The following is a 10111-nucleotide window of genomic DNA, read 5'->3' on the forward strand; positions in this document are numbered from 1 at the left end:
TTTTTATCTTTGCTTTCTTTGCTCACAGGTGCATGAAAACTAGGAGAAATCCTGACGACATCGTATTGCCCTTAGACAAGATTAACAAACACGAAAGAGCACTTAGAAAACTCAGACGAAGAACGCTCAAGATGGCCAATCCTAATGCCCATCGGGAAGATCTTTTAAATCGTGATCAGGAGGATCACATTGGAGATGATGACCGTGATTCAATTCATGGTGATAACCTAGATGCTGCCCATGAAGAAGATGGCCAGCCACAACTCGATGAAGAGGGAAACCGAGTCCCTCTAAATCCTGCTCAAGCCGCTGATAACCGAAGGAGACAAGACCAAGACGATCCTGAAGAAAGAAGGAATGATGAAAACATTGTTCCACCTAATGGAAGAGAAGCCAATTGACCGATACCGATTTCGATGTACCTCACCAACACTTCCAAAATCGATCAGTTATTCAAATTCCTGTTCCAAGAGGAGATCATGAGATAAAACCTCATATTGTCTCTTTGGTGATTCAGAACCAATTCCATGGAATCTCTACTGAGCATCCAATGGACCACATTGATCTTTTTGAAGAAATTTCTGGAATGGTGAGAACAACTTATATGAACTATGTGAAGTGTAAGCTCTTTCCTTTCTATCGAAGTGATAAAACGTTTTGATGGTTGAAATCTATGCCATCTGGTTCTATTACTTCATGGGAAGAATGCAAGTCAGCTTTCCTGAACCACTTCTACACCAAGTCAAGATTGAACCAGCTGAGAAACAAGATACAAAGTTTCCAACAAGGCCCAATAGAATCATTCTATGAAGCCTGGGAGCGATTCAAGAGTATGAGAGAGACTGCTCTCATTATGGTTTCTCTGAAGCAAACCTGCTAACACTACAAACGCTATAATATATTGGGCGGCTAAAAATATATGTTTGAGCTTAATTTTTCATTTTCCAATTATTTTGTACGAATTGTAAAACGTTATCGTAGATTAGCCACAAATAAATAATTTTGATTGCCCGCCTAAGTTATAAAAAATGGTACTAAATCAGTTTTACTAAATGAACAACAACAAATTTGGTCAACAAAAACTTAGGGTTTTCAGAAAATTGCCCTTTTGCTCTCCGTTCTCTCTTCGTTAGTCTCAAGCTCTTCTCTCAATCTCGATCTCTCTTCTCTATTCTCTTTCAGTATCGATATGATCTCTTTCACTCTCAGCCATCCAAGTCTCCAAGCTTTTCAGATCCTCTCTTCCTCGTCTCTCCCAGCCTCCTTCAACGACGAAGACGGCGAAGCAAAGTTTTACCAAAATCATCGCATCTCAGAACCATGCTCTCGTGGCGGCGATTTGGACTCAACGATCGATTCTCACTCTCATCGCCTGATTTCGCTCTCTCTCTCTCTCTCTCGTTTGCTGCCTGAAAAAGGTTTCATTCTTCTTGTTCGATCTAGGGTTTATACTTAATCAGATCTCATGAGATTTCTTAAATCCGTAGTTTATGTATTCTTCTTTTCTAATTTCGTTGTAGTTGTTCATAAGCGTCTGCCTTTCATATGAAAACTCTTTCTGTCTGGACAAAAATTCTGAGTTTCCAGGTCTCAGCTGACTGTTATTAGATAGAGTGTATATGCCTTAATCGAGTTGAAAATTCTTTTTAAGATAAATTTCCCATCTAGAGATTATCTTTTCTCAGGTTACTTGCGGCTCCAGAGACACTAATTGAGAAAGAAGTGCAAGAGAACTCCATGGTTAAACTCAAATTTTTTTATTGAGGCACATGGTCATCCTATCTTGTCAGGAAGCAAAGCAAGCTATTCAACTGATGTACAAAAATGGGAAATCATAGATATATGTGATGCTTTGGAGCTATTAACTCCTCTATTTGAAAGTGAAGAGGTACTACAAGTGCCCAATTTACTTTTCTTCCGGTCTTTTAACCTTCTACTAGATCTGCTTGTTTGTTGTTTGCTAATTACTCGCTACACCTACTGATAGGTTTGAGCTTATGCTGTGAGTGTCCTTGAAAGAGCTGATGATGAGGAGCTCCAGTGTTACATGCTTAAAATGGTTCAAGCTCTCCTTTTTGAACGCTCATATAGATCTCGGTTTTCTCAATTCCTTGTCTAAAGGGGTATGTTCTGAACTTCTACCCACGAAAGTTTGTCTATTTTTCTCTGTATTAGTGTTTTATATTTGTTCCATGAGTCATATATACATTGACTGATTCTGTTATTTTCCTTTCAATCTTTTAGCATTACAGAATGTTGCTGTGGAGCTTTTTGACAATGTCTATGAAAGGCGATTTTACAGCACATACAACTTACTCTATGAGAGTATGAAAAAGGTGTGGAACTTGGGATGTGGGTTTTGGTTAACAGTGCCAGGTTGTTATGTAACATATTTATTATTGATGGAGGCACATGAATGTCGTGTTAAATTTTTGGAGTTTTCTTAGTTTTGATTTTCGTGGTTGTGATCTTTGCAGGTTGCTTCTCTTTAACTTGATTATGGATATGTTTCACATGTGAAGTTGCAACTTGCAAGATGATGTATGATGATCTCTGAGAAAATAGTAGGAGAGGAGTCCATTCGCCAATGTTGGTTGTTGCCATCAGAAGCTACTTTTGATGATGATAATGAAGAAGTTCAAATATTGGAGATCCAAGAGTGTGAAGAGAATTCACAAGTTCAAATACGAGAGTCGTGTGAACTTAGTTTTTAATTATGTACGTTTCTGTCTTTTTTTTTTACGGAAGTACTTTTACTTTGTAATATAGGTTTTTTGTATAATAGTTTCATATATGAAAGTAATAGAATAAAATATGGCAATTTAATGTCTATTTATCAACAGCAAAAAAATCCAGTAAATGGTGATTTAAATAAAAATTATTGGAATAAGCTACAGAAATCATTACATATATCGTATGCTATTGTAAATAATAAAAATGCTATAAAAAACAATTAATAACTGAAAATAATTACTATGATAGAATATATAATTGCATGGTAAAAAGCGCTATATTAGATGAAGACACGATAGCAATGCCAAAAATCGCTATCTAAAGTGCCAGACTTATTATGACGGGCGATGATAGAGCGCTTTTTAAAACGCTATCGTATTGTTAGATAGCGTTTTTACGATGCTAAGAATACCCTTTTTTCCTGTAGTGAAGCACCTTCTACAGAGGACTTCAGCAGAAGTATCAGCTTTCTCTTGACACTGCCAGCAATTTCAGTTCGAAAACCATACCACAAAAGAGAGCACTCATCAAAAATCTAGCTGTAGCTAACAGCAATAACAAACCTGAGTATGATAGATCAAAGAAGACTATCACTAGTCACGAATCAAGGGAGATTGCTGAGCTAAAAAGCATGGTAAATCAACTTCTTAAGTCTCAAAATAAGAATATACATGCTTGTGATACTGCTGCAGGAAATGAAGAAGATGGAAGATATGAAGAAGATGGCATGTACCAAGAGGAAGAAATCAATTTTATGGGAGCTCAGGCATACCATAACCGATTTAGTCCAGTTTTCAACAATAACTTCAGGAGTTCTGGTGCCAACTTCAACAATCTCTCATACAGAAATCAAGGAGCCAAGAACCAGCCCTATCCGCAGCAGCAAAAGAGTTTTCAAAACAAGTTTCAAAATGACACTATGGAGGAGGAAACTTCCAACAAAGACCACCTTTCAATCCTCAACAAGCACAGACCAGCTCATTAGAAGCAACCCTTTCCCAGCTAAGCAACTAGGTAAAATCGCTTGAACAAACTATGATGCAGACTACTCAAGGCAATGAGAAGTAAATCAGGGAAATGGGGGTGAAGATGGATTGTATTTACAATGACTTGAATGGGAAGTTCGAATCTCTTGCGACCCATGTCAAGAAGTTGGAACATCAGATAGGTCAAACTGCTGATTCAATGAAGAGACAACCAGGAGTCTTACCAGGAAGAGTGGAAGATAATCCAAAGAAGTTCTGCAATGCTATGACACCAGTTTTGGAAGAAGAACCTGTCGCAGACTCCAAGGAAAACTCGACACCTGAACCTCTCATGAGGGACTCTGAAACCGAGCATGAGAGAAGCCAAGTCATTCCGGTTAAGGTATCCAAACGCTTTCCTGACCAAAGACTCAAAAAGTCTAAGGGTCCAAGGCGTTTTTCCTTCACTTGTTCAATCTTTGGAATTGAATTTTCAGATTGTTTATGTGATTCTGGTGCTAATGTGAATGTCAAAATCTGTTGCTGAGAAACTTGGTATAGGTACATTTGTCCCATATCCAGTAAGGATAATCTTTGGTGATTCATCTCAAAAGAGAATAGAAGGAATGATCCAGGACTTGCTGCTAATCATTGGAAACAAAATAATCCCAACCGATTTTCAAGTTTTGGAGATGGACAAAGATAAAGATAGACCTTTGATATTTGGTAGCCCATTCTTAGCTACTGTAGGTACTGTTATTGACCATGCAAATCGCTGTTTAGTTTTCTTAAATGTGGATTAACTACTCAACTCTTGAGATGCTTGGAATCAAAGAAGATGTGATATAATATCTTGATAGGTTTGGAATGAGATCATTCATGGAGCAGAATTTTCAGACCTATGAGTAGCATACCAAGGAGTTCCTTGCATCAGCAACTTTGAGCTACAAGAAGAGAGCTACTCTTAGAGCTCTAGATGGCACACTATCCTTCTCTATTGGAGGTCATTTCTACTCTCTTACCATCTTAGAGATGTGTGATGCTTTAAAATTACCTTATTGTGATGAGATTGCATTGAACAAGGATCCAGATGAGGATCTTTGGAAACTGATGGGTTATGGAATTTATGACAAAGGAATGTCCAAGGCATCATTACTTTCTCATCCTGTTGTCCACTATGTGCATAAGCTACTAGCACACACTGTTTTTTCGCAAGCCAACCAAGCGAATATCCTTAAGCCAGAGTTGGTGACACTACAGTTAATTACCATTCGCAGATCACCCTAGGTTTCATTGCTTTGCTTGTATCATTGCAAGGAACCTAGTAAAGGTTAAGTATGAGATGCTTACATCTGATTGTCAAGACTACTCACCAGATTTTGGGAGCATCATTACTTCGCTTATGATAGCAGCATGAGTTGATTTTTTCAGCTGAGACACCTCTTAGAGAGGATTGGTTTGATCTTTCTCAGTTCTCTAGAGAAAGGACTATCACCAGGGCCAAGATGGACCCAATTGGATTTGCTTACAAGTTCTGCACCCGTTCCACCGAGTACAAGGTCCTTCTACCATCGGATTCAATGCCCCGTCTCCGAGATGGTTCAGACCTAGGATGGAAACCAGAGACTAGCAACTTCCTACAATCTTTGCCACTCTTACCTCTGACCATGAAGCAATTTCTGGCTGCAAAAGCCAAGAGAGAGGTAGCTGCAAACAGCAGTAGACTTCAGCCTGCACCATCTTCATCCAGAGCCAGTTCTTCTCAGATTAGAGCATCCACTAGGAGTGATGCAGACTTTGCAGCTTTGAAAAAGAAGCTTGACCAGAAAGAGAAGATCAGCAGGCGCATGAAAAGGCTACTGAAAAAGAACCGCCGGTTTGATGATGACTCATCTGCCACAGTGACAGATGACAGCCATGAGACATAGGCGCCTATTCATCACCACATCATACCCACGGTTCTATCACCATTTTTCTTTTCTTTTATTTTAGTCTCTTTTGCTTTTATGTTACCATCTTCTCACCAACTTTTTCACACTGGGGACAGTGTGATTTAAGTCTGGGGAAGGATGTTTATCCGTACTAATCTATTTTTCTTTGTTTCTTATTTTTTTCTGCAATTTCTAAAGTTTTCTATGCTTATTAAAAGATCTTGAGTATTTTTCAGGAATGTTTGACACAAAACTATGATGAGTAAGACCCATGTGCTTCTAGACTTTACATGCTATTTTCTTTTGTGGTTAGTACTAGACTAGGCGGTAGCTAGAGTACTTGCACTACAAACTCCCACCAGAGGATTTCTACTCATTAAGTCTTTTTCTGACAGGATAGACTAGCTCATTTCACTTGAACATAATTTTGACATCTAATTTTCTCATCATTGGTTTTAGCAGGCATCATGATACACATCTAAGACATCTTCACGTTATTGTTACCACTTTTTGTTGTCCTAGATGGCCAGTTAATCTTTAGCTGGTACCACACCCTTTACCCAAACTTTTATGTTCAACCCTCATGCATTTCTCTTTAGTTTATATCGACAGATATATGCAAAAACGCCGGAGAGGGAGGAACAACATAGTTTTCAGTCACTCAAGGGAAGTACTGAAGAAATTTGGGAAAGTGGAGCATCAAGAATCTATCAAAGCAGAATGGTGCCTCAGAAAGCTTGAATTTAAAGGTAAATTTTGTGCCTCCTAAGACTCTACACCCAAAGGCATTTTCCCCTTTCAAAAAAAAAAAAAAACGAAAAAATGAAAGGAAAGGAAAAATAAAAAGCCTAAAAGAGTCTAGGTTGGCCGAAATTATCTGAAGCAAGGACTACAAGTATTCATTTGTGAGCATTGGTTTTAAAACCTAGACAAAAATCTAAGTATGGGGGAGTCCTGAGGAGAACCTCAAGAAAGGTAAGGCAAGAAGAATGTGACTGGAAACTGTGGATATCAACAGCTCCACCCTCTCTTGCTGTTTTGCATAATGTCTTGTCTCTCCAAAAAAAAAAGGTAACCCAAAACACAAAGAACCTCACCCCTTAAACAGCCATTCTCAATACCTAGTCTTGACTGCCTTGCTAAATTCCTTTTGATGAGAACCACCAGAACTTATATATGAATGTTAAGAGCTAGTTGACTGGAAGATAGATTTAAGTGTGTAGATTTTCGCATGACAGATCAACGGACTAGTTATGCCTCTGCTTTGGTGAGAATTTCAAGAGTACCCCTGATTTGAGCATAATGAATAACTTTGGTTTAGAAGCATGGTCTCTGAGATTTTGTTAGTTCCTGCGATTTTCAAACTTCTTTTTCAGGTTCAGATCTTTAGTTTTGTTTGAGGACAAACAAAGGTTTAAGTCTAGGGGAGTTGATAACACCTGATTTTGACCACTTTTATGGATCGTTTTCAATATCTTATGCAGGTGTTTTTACTTAGTTTTAAAGGTTTTATAAGTTTTTTCCATGTTTTGGAGTTTTAAAAGGGTTTTCAGGAAACTTGGGACTTTGAAGTGCATTTTTGAGCAAAAATACATTTTTGGATAAATTCAGGCTGTCAGAAGTTAGACAACCAATGAAGACCTTCTCACCGTCTGATCATCCCAAAATTCGGAGACATTATAGAGGAGACAACCAGCTTTCCAACACACTTAGAATCAAAGCAATCCAACTGTTAGATCTCCAGATATCATCAATGCACTGAAGGCCGATTAACACAAGTCTAGTCAAGCACAGGTGCTTTCACCCGCGGCCAGCCTTCTTCCCACTGCGGCTCAAGAGGTTTCACCCCGGTGGACCTATGTCCGAACCTCAGGAGCCCAACTAAGGCCCAAGACACTTCGTTCACCCAATTTACAAGCCCTAGACGCTCAAGACTTGGAGAAACACTATAAATACTCATTTTTAGGTCTTTTGTAGGATAACCTCTTTCTTCTCTTTGAGAGAGAACTCATTTTTAGTTTTAGGTTTTATTTTTATGCATTTGTAGAAGCTCTCCATCGCCACTCTATCTTCAATAAGAGAAGTTTTTCTGCAACTTTTTGTTTCTTTACTTTTCTTCTTCTTAGTTCTAAACCGATGATGATGTCTACCTCAGCCATGTCTGAGTAGTCACCTAGTTGGGCGAAAGGGTAATCCAAAGGGACCCCATGTTTGAATGACATCTAGGTTTTTAGGAAAAGGATTTCATTCTTTAACATGATTCTCCAATTCATCCAAATCTCAAAGCGGTAATTCCGGATTGATCACCCAGAATCCGATCCTAGGTTTAATCCGAGCCACGAGAGTGTTGTATCTGGGTTGCCTGAACTGGATCTTATGGACGTCATCGTCGTAGGAGATGAAAGCTACCTACGGAGGATACGTAAGCCGAGATGGTTTCCGATCTACAAAGCATGATCTTGTTCTGGCATGAGAGCTAGAGTTAGTTGCCATGAACAAGTGATTAGATGATTAGGGTGACGAGAGTTGGCTAATCTTACATGTGTCTATCCTAGTTTCAGAGTCATAGAAAATCCTTGCCTAAATTCCTTTTGTTTTAGAACATGAACCCTAAAGATGAACCTTGAACCCAGCACTTTTTTTCATATAGTTTTCAACCGATTTCTATTTCCAGCTTTTTAATTCTCTGCATAATTAGATTTATTGACAAACCAAAACTCTTTTTTATTAGATTAGATTTACGATTGTTTTTAGCATCAGTTAGAAGTCCTCAACACACATATCTCACTGGATTTAATCCCTAAGTACTTCTGCATTTGCTGTGCACTTGCAGCTTGTCTAGGTTAAAACTTGTGTTGCCCACTGCACTCACATCAGGTTTCAAAGTTTAGAATTTCTATACTAAATCGGATTTTAAGAGGTTGGTGTGTGTCACGGTTTAAACTAAAACGAAAGAACGCAAATAAATCTATCTTAAAAAACAAGTAGAATATCGAATGAAAGCAGGCAAAAACAAAGATCTAAGTAAGCAAGTAAATAATCGATGGGGTTGTGAACAATAACTAAAAACGCTGGAATTTCGGAAACTCTATGAGGATCATAATCGGTTTTAACAACTAGGGCTATAGACTGAGATTATTGGATATCAAAATATCTAAGGTTCTAGAGCTAGCGTACGGCGGTATAACTATGTCACTGTCGTGATCATAAACCAATTGTCTCTCGCAACCTTAACCAGTAGGTTTCCACTCTGGCCCTGGAAGGGAGAAAACACAAGAACTTGTATAGGACTCGTCAATACTCATGATTCACCCATAGGTAGGTTTCCACTCCTATGGCAAAATTGCTTGTTTCATTCTAGGTTAGATACTTAATGAAAACTTTCGCAACAATAACTATGTAGATCAGACACGAGGTGATCAATCAAGCATACATGCATTAACAACAAGAATAAACGAAGAACATAAATTAAAATCCCAAATCTAAAAACCTAGATGTCTTATTCAATTATGTGAGCCCCTTACAAAAACCCTATGCCTAACTTGGGATCTACTCAGACATAGCTGAGGTCATCATTGGTTTTAATGAAAACAATTAAAAATAGTAAAGAAAAGAGATGAAAGAAAGATTCTTATTGATGAACTCAAGATTGAGAAATCTTCTCTACAAATCGCTAAAACAGCTAAGAGAAGTTGTCTCTATAAAAAGTATGGAAGAGATATCTGAAAACGACCTAAATGACAAATACTTAAAGTTTTCAATACTCCAAGGCGTCTAGGTTTTCATAATTAAGGTTGAGAAATGACTAGGTGATAACACCGTATTTTGACCACTTTTATGGATCGTTTTGAAATAATTTTTCTATGTTTTTAATTGCTTTTAAGTAATTTTATCACGTTTTTCTAGTATTTGTAGTTCCAAGACTCTTTTCAGGTAACTTAGGGAAAAACTTAACAAAATGGATAGAAAACCAGATTTCAGTTCAGAGTCAAACCGTCAGAAGTTCACCCCTGATTGAAGGCCTTCTCACCGTCTGATCCAGCTCAAATTTGGAGACCTTAAAGATGGAAGTATCAGCTTTCCAGCACACTTTACAGCTTGGCAATCCAACGGTTCAATCAAAAGATATGCGAAGAGCAAGATGTCCCGTAAACCAGCCGGCGAGCATTTCCACCAGCGGCCAACAGGCCATTTCCCGCGGTCAGAAGCATCCCGACCGCGGAAAACCATCCATTCCCCGCGGTCACAGCACTCCCGACCGCGGAAAGCCAACTCCGAGCTCAAAAGCCCATTTCTGAAGCCCACAATGATTCCCTCATTTGGAGAAACCCTAAGTGACGTCCAGAGCACTATAAATACATGTTTTAGGAACCCTAATCGAGCATCTCATATCAATATCATCATCTATCATTACTTCATATTTTTATTGTTTTTGCTTTAGCTTTTAGGGAGAGAGAGTTTTGTTCTCTTGAACCCTTGTTC

The 10111-nt window shown here is 38.4% G+C and overlaps 1 long non-coding RNA gene and 1 other non-coding gene across 4 annotated transcripts; one reads left to right on the forward strand and one right to left on the reverse strand.

The window, feature by feature from the left end:
* Positions 1–755: 755 nt before the first annotated feature.
* On the reverse strand, positions 756–860 carry LOC112084934. The gene has a single exon (XR_002898587.1). It is a non-coding gene; the product is annotated as a small nucleolar RNA R71 (small nucleolar RNA).
* A 977-nt stretch (positions 861–1837) lies between these two features.
* LOC112084645 lies at positions 1838–2803 on the forward strand. Of its 3 annotated transcripts, XR_002898314.1 has the most exons (4): positions 1838–1888; positions 1988–2123; positions 2245–2376; positions 2478–2803. It is a non-coding gene; the product is annotated as an uncharacterized LOC112084645 (long non-coding RNA). The 3 variants fall into 3 exon arrangements; XR_002898313.1 differs by having other exon boundaries at positions 2245–2803; XR_002898315.1 differs by lacking the exon at positions 1838–1888 and having other exon boundaries at positions 1908–2123.
* The last annotated feature ends 7308 nt before the right edge of the window (positions 2804–10111 follow it).

Source organism: Eutrema salsugineum, unplaced genomic scaffold, assembly GCF_000478725.1.
Source record: "Eutrema salsugineum unplaced genomic scaffold, Eutsalg1_0 scaffold_4, whole genome shotgun sequence".
Taxonomy (NCBI): domain Eukaryota; kingdom Viridiplantae; phylum Streptophyta; class Magnoliopsida; order Brassicales; family Brassicaceae; genus Eutrema; species Eutrema salsugineum.